This window comes from Diadema antillarum, unplaced genomic scaffold, assembly GCF_040938485.1.
Source record: "Diadema antillarum isolate AM-2024a unplaced genomic scaffold, OU_Dant_1.0 seq00000152_RagTag, whole genome shotgun sequence".
Taxonomy (NCBI): domain Eukaryota; kingdom Metazoa; phylum Echinodermata; class Echinoidea; order Diadematoida; family Diadematidae; genus Diadema; species Diadema antillarum.
In genome coordinates, this window is record NW_027271225.1 from 588,574 (window position 1) to 603,084 (window position 14,511).

The following is a 14,511-nucleotide window of genomic DNA, read 5'->3' on the forward strand; positions in this document are numbered from 1 at the left end:
GTTTTTGACAAAAATGATTAGGTTTTGGTTAAATTTTAGTTTTTATCCCTTTTGGATGATGTCTGTGGGGCAGGAGACAAACAGCTCTTTTTATCAGGAATGTGCAAGAGATTTGATGTGTTCTGTATTTTCATATTTTCTTTGAAACACAAGACTAAAGTAGATATCTGGTGAAATAAACTGTTTCTATGGTTTGAATTCAAAAGAAATGTTTTGATATTCAGTGTATATATTGTTGTTTGTCATAAAAAAAGAAAGAAAAAGAAACAGAAAAAAATCAAGCAACACATTGGAGGGTGAAGTTTGTTCTTTCTAGAGCTGTTATTCTATCCTAGCAATTTGTTGATGCTGTATATTTCAGAAGTAAAGTTTGTTCCATCATGGTTAACTATTAACTTCCACCAACCATCTATTTACACTGACTTTTAATTTTGCAGAGATTTGCTTGAACAATGAAAAACACAAGGTGTATAGTATGGGCTGTGTTTGTGTGACACAAATGTTATAGGACACTAACAAAGGTGACGGACTCCATGTACAACATGTAAATAACTGGACATGCATTCTGTTGTAACTGACTTCATGACAAAACATATTGAGAGGAGAACAGTTTATTTGTGTTACACCTCGTAGCCCAGGGGCTAAATTGAATACAATTGTACGTGTATAACATAAGTATTGCAAATACACATGTACTATGTACAGACAAATCAAAACCTTCACTTTGTTACAAAAATTGTTCAGCATTCACACATGTAATAAAATAAGTGAGGAAATGTAATTATAGATATCAAAACGTTAAGCTTTGATAAAGGCTTTGATATTCGATTTTTGAAAATATTTTGTACATACATGTATTCTCTTAATGAAAATTCATGATCGATATAAAAAACAACAGCAATCAAGCTCCAGCTTGAATCACATTTGTTAATTGTACATGGTCCTTTAATGAAAATGCATGATCGATATAAGAACCAATAGAAATTACGTTCAAACTGAAAACCACACACACACACACACACACACACACACATTCATTTCTTTCATTTACTTTATTGTCCGTAAAAATTGATTTTTTTTTTAATTATTCAAGCGGCATACATAAATACACACATTTCAAAATAAACAGAAGATAACACTAATTCATATACAGTGTATATATAGCACAGAATAAAGACCTAACACTCTATTTGTATAACAACAAAATACATAGTACATCCACGACATCAAATATTGCACCTTTTACTTCTATATCTACTCTAACTTTTCAAACCCACGTGGCATAATATAGCAAATACAATGAAAAAATACAATGGAGGCTTTGAAAAGCACATACAAAAATATTTACATGTCACCCTATGAAAATTTTGAACATTGACAAAACTGTCAATAAAAACTTAACTACCTGGAATAAAACTTCCCATGATAGTCCATGGGCCAAGACCCGAAAAATGGGTTAAGTACCACCTGAGGTGGTAAGTTCTAGTTGTGCATTTTGAAATGGCATATAACTAAGGTTTTCTTTTTTTTTTCTTGTGGCAATGAAAGCATTTCCAGAGTAGTACAATGTAGCTTAGTCATAGAATTCAGCCATTAACCCAAACAATACCAAATATTTTTTGACGCTCCGTGACCAGACATGCACAGTTTGCCCCTTGATAATTTCCAAATTTTTCAACCTATCCCTCTGAATTTTTGCACATATGTACAAATAAGATGCTCTTCAAAATGACATCACCAAAATTTCACTCAAAAATACCGGATGGGGTTGCACTTAGAATACCCTGAATTTTTTTTTTTTTCAAAATAATATTCAATTGACTTGTTCTAAATTATGAATTGGACATGTGGAGTTAAAAAGAATACAATTGTGCTGTTATTTCAAACCTACAACGACAAAGGAACATCTCTTTAGCCTTGTTTTGACAAATTTAGTGCATTTAACCCTAAAGGGGCTGGGCTTTTTTGGCTATGCTCAGACCGGGGGGGGGGGGGGGATGGATTCTGCCCCCCCCCCCCCCCCGAGATCTCGGCCATCGGTGGTGCGATCGCGATGAAATTTTGCATGCGTGAGACCCGCGTCATAATCTACAAGATTGTGTCTTAAGATTTTTTGAAACAATCAATTTCTAATTTTAATTAATTAATTTTGCAAATTAAGCTCAAGATCATATTTTAGCCTGATTAAAAGCATTGAGAGTCTAATTTTTGATCTGTAAATCTGTTTTAGCATATTCAACAATTGTACATTACAAAAACTTCCAAAATTCATTTCAGTTCTTATGTATTTTATTGTTTTCAGAATTTCTTATGTATTTCTCTGTTTTTCATCTTTTGTTTTTTCTTTGCTTTTTCATTGGAAATTGTCACTGACAACTTTTCTACCATAATTAGCACAAAACTAATCAATGAAAGCGATTAATTGTAAAAATAATCAGGTTTTTATGACTTTCATGACAGAGCACTGTTCACCATAGGAAATGTACACAAAATCACAAAATTGTGCCCGTTTTGGGGGGGACTTTCCGTTACAAAAATGGGCGTGGCATCACAAAAGTATGCGCGGACGTCGCAAATTTGGTCTCAAAAGTTGCGCGAGACTTGAACAAACAAAGTCAAGAAGCCTCGCGACGAGGCCTTCTCGCGTTACAAATTATAGCGCGAAACGTCGAGGGGGGGGGGGGGGGAGGGGGCGGATTCCGCCCCCGGCCCTTTTAGGGTTAAAGGTTCAAAGCTTACAAGAAAACAGTGCTTACCACATTAAAAATAAAGACAAAAATCAAGAGGGCGCTACAACCGTTTTAACAATAAAAGAATATTTCTTAAAAACAGCCTTTGTTATCGTATATGACAGTACATATGCATTGTTCTGAAGCAGATTATAGCAGGTTTTATCGCAACTTTTATGGAGAAGGTACTAAAAACAGTATTAATTAGGCAAAAACTTCACTTCAAAAAATGTAAATCAAATGCACAAAACTTATCAAATCATGTTTCTTATCTCACGTGAAGAAATTATATCGAGCCATGCTAGTGACTTTTCCCAACCATACATCATTAGGAAAGGACATTATAAAGTTATTGACAACTTACTTTTGTATGCTGGTTGCAGTGATGAATAAAACATATTTTGTTTGAAATAATTTTCTTATGAAACTCACCACATTTGGAGGTCATCGGACAAAAAACTTAGCAAAGGACGTATATGGTAAAAAGGGAGGCCCTAACTTCACTGCCATTGACTCGATGAGCGTTTAATAGCTCTTTTGATTTCGCTTTTGAGCAAGCGACTATCGTACTACAAGATATACATTATATCAAATTTTAGCAAGTTAGAGTGATTATGTCCAAGTATTTATTGACCGTATCTTTTACTTTTCATCTTAGATTTCATCATCATGATCAGCAATAGTTGTTTTGAATATCCATTTTTTTTTGCCAAACACGTCATGTCGACTACAGTTTATTCATATAGACTTCTTTATCTCTAATATTCATCTGTAATTGCAATATGAACTATTATTGTGTTTATAATCTTAATTGACAGTTTGATCCGGATCATCAAATTCCTTATTTGTGATATTCATTTAACATACTTATGTGTAATCCACGTGTAGACTTTTCAACATTCAATTTAAGTTCAAAATGTCCCTTTTTTTTTTGATGGACAGGTATAATTTGAATACTGTTCTTGTGATTTTATTATTATTGATAAACGAAATTGAATACTCGGAAAGAATTGGGGACAGGTACAGAAGGATTTGAATAACCTTTGCTGAAATGTACGAGCAGTCTGTCATCAATAATTTAGAGTGCGCAAATCGGTTAATTAGTTGATTAGAACGATGACAAGCGGTTTTGAATGACGATATTTTGATGCCTGAGCAAATGTAGCATTATTGAATGCTCAGTCTAATATGAAATTTAACGTCAAAAACAATGAAATTAGCGGAAAACATATCATAAAGAAAATTTACTATATCTTCACTTATCCAATCTCGAGGAAGTCTGAACTAGGTTTAACATAGACTTCTATATCCACTTACAACATTTATGTGGTCCTCGAATTAGCTGTAAAACACTGCTCAAAATAATATAGGGCTGTCACATTTACCATATCTAAAGTTTGGATGTCCTCAGAATAAAAAAGAAGAAGCACAGTCTAGGCTGTTTTTTCATAATACCCTCAACATGCTCATAACATTATGCTCATAACATTCCTGCAACAGAGACTCATTTTACTGAATTTTTAGGTCAGCGTAACTTGATTCTATATTTTTCACACCAACTAACAGATTTGAAATTATTGATATAGTTTCCTCTTTTGAAAATAAACGTAGTTCTGGTTATGATGAGATAGATAATTTTATACTTAAGGGTGTTATTTTCTCGGTTGCTGATCCACTTGCTCATATATTTAATTTGTTAATTTTTAATGGTGCGTTTCCTGATAAAATGAAATCAGCTAAAGTATTCCCAATATTTAAGGCAGGTGATAACATTGAAATCAGCAATTATCGCCCAATTTCATTATTATCGTCATTGTCCAAGGACTTAGAAAAACTCATTTATAAGAGAATGATTAATTTTTTGAAGGCACATGAGGTTATTACGAATTATCAGTTTGGTTTTCGCGAGAAACATAGTACTACGCATGCTCTTTTGCATTTTGTTGATAGAGTTGTTCATGCAAATTCTCATTTAGTTAGTATTTTCTTGGACTTCTCCAAGGCCTTCGACACTATCAATCATGATGTTTTACTTTATAAGTTATCGCATTATGGAATACGTGGGAAGGCCTTGGAGTGGCTCAGGAGTTATCTAGTTGATAGAAAACAATTTGTAACAATTAAAAACAATGATTCAGTTGTCAGAGAAGTTAAATGCGGCGTCCCACAGGGAAGTCTTTTAGGGCCGTTATTGTTCATTATTTATATCAATGATTTTTGTCGCGTATCCGACAGCCTCTCTTTTATTCATTTTGCAGATGACACAAATGTATTTATTGCCCATAATGATATTGATTTTCTTGTTCATAAAATCAACATTGAGTTGAAGAAAGTGACAAATTGGGTCAGGGCCAATAGGCTATCACTCAATGCTCAAAAAACGAAATATATGCTTTTTAGTAACACTGTTGATAGTTTAAGTATGAATATAGTATTAGATGACTCTCATCTACAAAGAGTCTCACATACCAAATTTTTGGGTGTCATTGTGGATGACAAACTTTCCTGGAAATCGCATGTTGATAATGTTTGTAATATAGTATCACGCAATATAGGTATAATAAATAGATTGAAATTTCATATTTCACAAAAATCATTACTTATGTTATATTCGTCGTTAATATTGCCTCATCTTAATTATGGAGTATTAGTTTGGGGCAACACGCATCAGAATTTATTAGACAAAGTGTTCCTTTTACAAAAGAAAGCTCTTCGTGTTATCTGTAATTCTTCTGTGCGTTCTCATACAAATATGTTGTTTGCCTCCAACAAGCTCTTAAAAATGACAGATTTGTTTTTGTTTATGATAACTTGCTTCCATCTATTTTTGATTCTATGTGAATTTTGAGTTAAAATATATATTTTCATTTATTTTGGAGTGACCTCGGATCACTCGAAAATTTTGGAGTGATCCCTGAGGTCACTCCAAAGTTAGTGAAAATGAACATTGTCACTCAAAATTCACTCCAATTTCACTCGAAACACTCTTTTTTGTTATTCGTCCCTTCAAGAGTGAACATGTTCACTCTTCTTTTTTTAAAGAGTATATATATATATATATATATATATATATATATATATATATCAACATGCATCAATATACATGTTCAAACATGATAACAGAGAACAAAATGGCAAACAACAAGCAAACATATATCAGATAAAGAATGCATTTGTTCCGAACATTACAGACAGTAAGAATACTAGTAGTCCTCGTGGAGTGTGAGAGGAACAGATACGTTTTAAGTTTGGATTTCAATGTTTCTGTAGATGACAATTGCGTTAACTGAAGAGGTAACTGATTCCACAATTTTGGTCCCATAACGGAGAAATCACGATCATCCCATCCCTGTATTACTCTGGTTGTTTGGATTACCACCAATGCATCTGATGATAAACGTCAGTTATAAAAAACAAACAAACAAACACTCCTATTCCAAATACATGTAGCTAAATATACACGTAGATACGATATTGGTGCAATATTTTTATTGAACTCATTGCTCAAAATTCGTGCATGACTGAATTAGAACAATAGACAGTAGTGCTACTAAATTTTCATTTGCACGTCGAGCAAAGAAATGTCGACTTTGAATGAGTTTTTTCAGACTTTTTCAGCAAACTTTTGCAAAAAATAAAATCATAGCCTTAATATCCATTCTTTTTCCTTTCATATGATATCCCATGCGTCAAAAATGATCAACGCCTGCTCGAGAACTGAATTTGAAAATACGTGTATGATTCCATTTTACCCTGATGGATAGATAGTGAATAAGGAGCCAGTTAGCTTTCCCGACATGCCCAACTTGGCAGATAACCATGGCTTTCATGCTTCAATGAATTTACGCAAACCTGAAGGGAGAGGGTAAAAGAGATTGTTACTGACGGTTGTGAATAGGGTCTTGAATTAGCACATGAATCGTGAGCTTGCCTGACCATGCAGCTAAATACAGAACAAAGAGTGTTCATCAGCGGAATGTTTGGGAAGGTGAGGTGGGAGAAACGGTCCGGAAAAAAACCCAAACCTTCCGAGCCCCCCCCCCCCCCCCCCCCCGAAAAAGACGACTTTCTGCCCTGCACTTGAAACTTTGAAATGTTAGAAGCGCAAGATCAGTGTAAATAAAGTGATGTACCCTCTCTTTCTACTTCACCTCCCCCTTCAAAAACTTCAAAACCCTGTCAGTGATGAAGGACTAACCACGCGTGAGGGAAATGTAGAGAGGAATGAAAACAGTGAAATAAGTTTGAGGTACAAAATCATCAAAATGTGTATCATTGTTGTAATGTTGTTTCCCATAGCCATTGGACTGCGTGCAGCCTGAGCATACTCACGATATTCGTCTTCAATAATTTTGGTTATGTCTCATAGCTTATTCTTAATAAATGACAACAAAGGGTTTTCCATCTCATACAGCATTCTCTGTAAATACCTCCCCTTCCCCCCGAACAACATTCACTGTAGCACTGCGGTTGCTTTGTGGGAATTCAATGGTGCAGATGAGCCCATTGTCTAATGCTAAGTCGGGAGAGCTGAAAGCTTGTTTTTCGACTATCCGTAGAATCGGTAGAAATGAAGCATGTTTTCATGCAATTTTTTTTTAAAGCATGCGTTATTCATATTTGACGCGTTAGGTCTCATTATGAAAGAAGAAAATATGAATATTTGGCTTATGAACTGTGTTTTCCGAAAACGTAACGTTAAAGGTCTGAACAATTCACTAAAAGTCACAATTTGCGCGTGCAAATGAAAATTTGGTAGCACCATTGTTCATTGTTCTAACTCAGTCATGCATAAACAATGAACATTAAGTTGTACATTAAATGAAAGAAGAAAAGTTCATCTTTCCATTGATGTATATCTCATAAAGAAAATGTATGATTTCGATAGTAAAATGTTGCATGGAAACCAGGTTTTGTTTTTTGTTTTTCTGGGACACGCTGTATAGATATATACGCAGGTGAGATACAGGCTACACAGGTGAGATACCACAGGATAATGTACACATAATGTACATGTACACAATCCTTTTCCATGGAAAGGAACAAGATTTGTCACTTACGGTGGATGGTGTGTTGCAAGTCCAGTTTATGCTTTTGTGCTGTTTCTTGATTTCACAAGAGCACAATTTAGATGTTCAATTCCAATGATTCGATATTGATAATTGACAACTTTTTTTTGGATATTTCAGCCATTTCAAAACCAATTTGCATCAAATAAACGTTGAATTCCTCATAAAATTACGTGCTCTTTCACATTTTTTTTTATATAAGAGGTTTCTCATTAGCTTACAAAAAAAATGTTAGAAACCTGAAATTAGGTCTCACCAAAACTGTACGATCTCTTTAATGGCCCGTGGCCATATCCAACTGCCATACCAATTCTACTGGGGTATACTGAGAACCATAAATCAGCGGTGACACTTTGAAATTATCTCACTAGACCTAATCATCAGATCAGAGTTTGTCAATAGTAACTTATCAGATTATGACAGTCTGTAGGCATATATACGGCGATGTCATCTCAGTTGGCCTGATTTACTCAGTGAAATGTTTCACCGGTACTTGAGGTGATCGCACTACATGCCTTTAGGAATATCCAGCTTTCATTACAGTCTATGTAAAACACTTAATGTATCATCGGAAACATTTCGAACTTTTTAAAACTAGTGGCTAGTGATGGGCATATCGAGCTGTCATTTCGATTCTATTGAAGTACTTTAACCCTCTTAAGCCCAAGCTATTTTTTACCCCTCGCAGGGCCAAGGGGGGGGGGGGGGGGCACATTGTGCCCCCCTATATATATATATATATATATTAAATTATTTAATATATCATCATCATATTTGGCACATGGGTAGAGTAACTCATACTCTTCATGATCATACATTTAAATTTTCTCAACGTCACCCATGGAGGGCGCTATTTACCAAAACATAAAGAAATTGAAATATGCTAAAAACATGATTTTTCTGTATAATTACTTTATTCCCATTATATATGTCTTATTATAGATCAATCATTTTCATATTTGCCACAAATGATAGGCAAGTGGAATCTTATCATTTGTTATGGTTGAAATTTCTCAAGGTCACCCAATGGGGGCGCTATTCATATCAACATAAAGGACTACATTATGAGACCTGAGATGTAATGTTTGGGATGGGTACATGTATAGTTATGATATATCATAATTATTTGCATAATAGTGGAATTTTGAGATTGCAAATTGATAACATGATCATAAACTAATGATATTAGAGGCATAACTTGGGTGAAGGTCCTGGGAATCAAAATTTCCCCAAATAGAAGGGCAATCTTTAGAAAATATCATTGTTTTCAATTATTTCTATTATATCTATTGTTTTATGCCTTCGTCACATAAAAACAAAGGAAATAATGAGAAAAGATTTCCAGGACAATAATTACTTAAAATTTTGCTCCTTCAAAAAATTTCAGCCAAGAAACACCGATTTCATACACTGTAATGCTGTTAAATGAAATGGGAAAAGAAAAATGATGCAAAATCTGACTGACATGGTTGTCAGTTTATGGTTGCCATGGCAACCATCAACATCAAATATAGCTAAATTATATATCAAAATGTTCGCAATAAGATCTTAGGAAAAGTCACCAAATTTGGTAGAAATCGGATTACGGGGGAATGAGTGCCCTCCCTCCCCCCACCCCCACCCCTTGGGCTTTATAGGGTTAATGTATCAGCAGTAATACTTTGAGCCAAACTTACAAAACTAAATATCACTTGGCAGTTTATCAAGGATTCATCTCATGAAGTACTTGGTGTAAGGAACCAAGAAGTAACGCATCAGTTATGTATAAAGACCCGTAGGCATATCACTGTGATTGTCATCTCAGTTTGACCAAAGTTCTAAAAGCATGTATCATTTGTGATACTTTGAACTTTTCTCACTAGGCTCAAACATCAGTTCACATTTTATCATAGGAACTTACTAGATATGGACAGTATCTTCAGGGCAATTACCCCCGGCTAAATAATCGTCAGTGACAAGGTTAAAGTGAAGATTAGGGTTATTGTTACGCTTAGGGTTGGGTACGTCTTTGTCGTAGAGGGCTCTTTATTACATGTATTCATTTATGTAATGGGAGTGTGCTTCTCTTCTTTGAAAATATTTCTCAAAAATTTCTTTACAGAATTTAATTTTCTCGTTTTTTAAATTGATTAAACGTCTTATATCCGTAGATCAAATTTTGTCGTGAGATTTTGTGATAGGTAAGAGTCGCCTTTTTTTCGGGCGGTGTCATTTCTGGGTGCTGCGCCCTTTTGGCTTTATCTTACTTACTATGGTTAGGGTAAGGGTTTAGGGTTAGAGTTAGGGTTAGAGAGTTAGGACCCAATGTTGAAAATGATGTTTCTAGTTTACAACAGATACACACAGATGTGTTAGAGATCCTCGAGATATAATTACTGTATTAACTCCTAAAATCTGAAATCTTCACTCTTAGTAGTTTTTGCTCCAGCCGTTTTTAAATTTTCCCCATATATTGTACATGAATATTTGTTCGTTTTGTTTTTTGTTTTTTAAAGCAGATGGAGTTCGATTGTATTGCGGAGTGGTTGGCTCTGGATACTCTCTGTTCCATCATTTGAGTAGGGATTCCCCTTTGTTTAGAAGTATCTGTTCTAAATCTGCATGTTTCTATTTGGTCCTCAATATTGTTCTTTAATCTTGGTAAAAAGTCAGTGTAACACGTGTATCATATCTGGGATGTGTCAATCCAATGCACCCTGCGGGAAACTGTACCACATGCTGCTTTAATACATGATCACATTATATCAATATCGTAAACATAAACACACAACACGACTAGGGAATACACACACAAATATGCTGCTCTCATCAAACTTTTTTTTTTATATTATTCTTGCATGCCAACGATGAACATAACGCAGATGTTGAATTATTTGTAGTTTTATGACATAATTGTAAACGCCTTGTTTTTTAACCTTGAATTATATGAGCCACTATCTTTATGTATACATGTATGTAAACGCAATATCTCGTAACTTTAAACATAACACGTGCGAGGGTGTCTTTTCCAAGCTAAGAAAATATCGTCTGCCTTTGAAATAATCACATACATAATGTATTTATAATACAACACATATATTTGCAGACTTTATTATAAGATATAAAATGAAGTTCTTCAAACACTACGTCTTTCTCTATCATGTCTATGCTCTTACGTGTAGACCCTAACTTGATTCATTACTATGCTACCATTTTAGATATATGAACTTTCCTAGTATATCCTCACATGTTTAATCTTAAGCTTGTGGCTCCATAAGCTTTTGCACCGATGTTTTTGAATCTTGTGTATGTATAAAAATAGCAAGAGGTACCACATACATTTTTTGGTAAGTTTGCGAAATGTACTGATTGTATATTCCAGGTGAACTATGCTGTAAACTTTGAACATTCCAAGATCGAAAGGAGATTTAGCGGTTCTCCATCCCAACAGTGTTTTATTTTTCTTTTTACAAAGCAAACACATCTCATCAAATTGCGTAAAAAATGGGGAGAGATAGGCAAACTAAAACAACAACAAATGTAAAAGTGAACATCACTTTTCTGATTTCCGTCAGCTGAAGTCAGTATCAGTCTATATTCATGCAATCCACAAGTCTTTCAAATCTATACTGTTTCTGGTCTGTCACTTCTATCAATGTATTTCTCTCACTCACCTCACTACAAAACAAGACTTTTCATGCTTGTAATGTAACTTCCCGATTGTCTTTAAAGAGAGGGGAAGTGATATACAAGTTTAATCACAAACCATCTATTTGTCCTCAGGAAAGCAATATGAGGTAGGAAATAGATATTGGCCTGCAGTTGATATTTCACGTATTTACATAAACATTACAAAGTGATACAACACAGTACAAAAAGGCGTATTTCGAGTTCGCCTTTGATTGATATGACTTAGTAGTCAATGCACTAAATTCTGGTATTGAACGTTTTCAGTTTTGACCCATACTTGATGCAGTACATAGATTTCATGTAGATAAACGGGCTATTCGAGTTATCCTAGGAACAGCATATTTACAATTTATAAGAATCATAATGTGGAATTCACAGGGCTATAATCAGTCTGTATTTGCAACCTTCGTAAGTATTTTCACCGAATCTGCTACTCACAATTCATAAATTTCGTTCACATGCATTTAACATACGCTTCACCATGTGAAATACATTGTTTAGTAAGTGTTTTGTGGAACTTGACAGAGCACGAGATATCTTAATCATAATACAACATTGTCTTCTTCTTCATTATTCATATTTAGTCGTATATGTACAAGAAAACAAAACACGCGAAGAGTCATAATTATAGACCAAAAGTAAACTATACCTTCAAATAATGTCATAGACTGTTCTGCACAACGACAGAACATTGTAAACTGATTTCCAATGTCATCACAATGTATAAGATACACTGTGTACCTGATAAACAACCGGAAGAGAGTGAGTTTTAAGTAGTGAAATAAAATAACATCAATGAACGAAGGCAAACGTTATCCGCATTCATTCACACAATTGACACACATAGTAGTACTTGTAGTAGACACACGATGTATCATACTGGATTCTTTCTTCTTACATATGACAATATAATAGTATTTAGATAAGCATTTCTGTACAAATAAAGTTACAGATTTGGAAGTACAATGTATTTGAAATTGCAGTCATTCCAATGTTACAAAGTGACATCATAACTTCTACCATGTGTAATCATTGTGAATGTAAACTGTCGACTGTATGACATATTATGAAACATATGGTGAGACACTGCCTCGTCTAAACAGCATAATGTTTCAGAGATTCAGATAGACAGAGGAATTCTGTGATAAACATTATCACATCAAACATGAAGTATAATTATGGATATAGACCCTCATAGCATTGTAAATTGTATATCCATATGTTGTAAAATAGTTTCACACATTTTATTCATGCTCTGTAGCACCAACTTGACTTATTGCCATATTATACACAGACTTGTACACTATTGATACATAAGACAGGCTATGTGTACCGGTGTGTCTGTTTCTTGGCTATGTAACCATATAAACGGACACAAGTAAAGCTACAAAACACAAGTTTGCTAAGTGCGCAAATGGAATTGTTTGTACATTCCAAGAGCTCTTAAAGGAGCCTGCCCGGTTCTCCATGTATTATCATTTTTTCCTTCACGACAAAGCAAACGCCTCACATCATACTTCATCAAATATAAGGAGAATTACGCTTATTTAAAAAAAAAAAAAAAATCTTCTCTGATTTCGTCCAGCTAACGTAAGTATCCGTCTTTACCAGTCTAGAGACCTTTCAAACTAGCATTGTTTCTATGCTGTCACTTCCATCAAAACTTTATTTTGTTCAACTCAATATCAAACAACACTTTTCTTACTGATAACTGATTATAATCAAAAGTATATGGATAAAAAGGAAAGCTATAGTGTACAATAACTGCGGCTAGTTATCAAAGAAACGCCCACTTATTTTTCTTTTCATGTTAAATGCAGCTATGGTGGACTCTTCCGTGGTCGTGCCTTATCCCACAGAGATACTGGTCATTTTATACATTACCTTTTACCACACTCTCCACTACTTGTCTTTAAGAGAGAAGGAGTAAAAGAAATTAGAGTCTCCTCATGCAGCCAGTAGTAGGTCACACCGGTAGTGATATATAAATAGGATATTACACTGGATAGTTCAGATAAACCAAAATGACAGATAAACTACGGTAAAAATGCACTGCACTTTTACAAATTGCAAGAACATGTACAACAGCAGCGGCAACAACAGACACAAGTACATGTTAAATCAAATTCATTAAACGACATGCACTGTTTAACATTCGTGGAAACTTAACATACACACTCTGTAAAATGCATAATAATTCATGAACATTTATCAAAACATACAATACACCTACTTAATGAAACATATCTTCTTATTCCCATTTGCGGAAGGAGACAAGGATTTCACGAATCAATTTCGGGTTTTCTTTCAAATAGTAAAAAAAAAGTGATTAAGAAAAACATTGTCAGAATTACCCAATGCGATCTAACCGAAACGAAATACTTCATGAACACTAGAAACAGAGCACGGATTCCTGCCAGACAAACTCAGCATCAGACTCTTTCGATTCATATACTTTTTAGATTCCCATCATCTCTATCCAGTCACTCATTCTATTCTACAGACCTCAGCTAATTTACCAAATCCATTCCATAACGTAAAATCATTATAAGCGAAAATGCCTGGATTACCAGACGCTAAGCTGTGTCCAGATGAAAACAACAACAACAAGAACAACTTGCTACATTGGAGTCACGGTGAACTCAACTAGAGTTGCCTACTGTCATACACAGTTATACTTCTCTCATTTTCACAGAGAGGAGAATGATAAATGTTGAAACAACCTACGTTTACGCAAGTAAATCGAGTAAACAGAAAAAAAAAAAAAACAATCAACATACATGAATAGGCCGACGTGCATATGTTAGATACAGGTGTACATGTACTTTCATAAAGTATTAAAGCACACAAAAAAACCCCACATTGATTAAAAATACAAAACCGATTCCTTGACTTCAAATAGATGGGGAATGATACAAGTTGAAAATAAACTGCATTTATGCAAGCAATATTATAGGTGAAAAATGTACATTGTACTGAAGTGGATATTTCACGTATTTACACAAAGTCTGAAACACTTACAAAATGCATACACTTTATTCGTA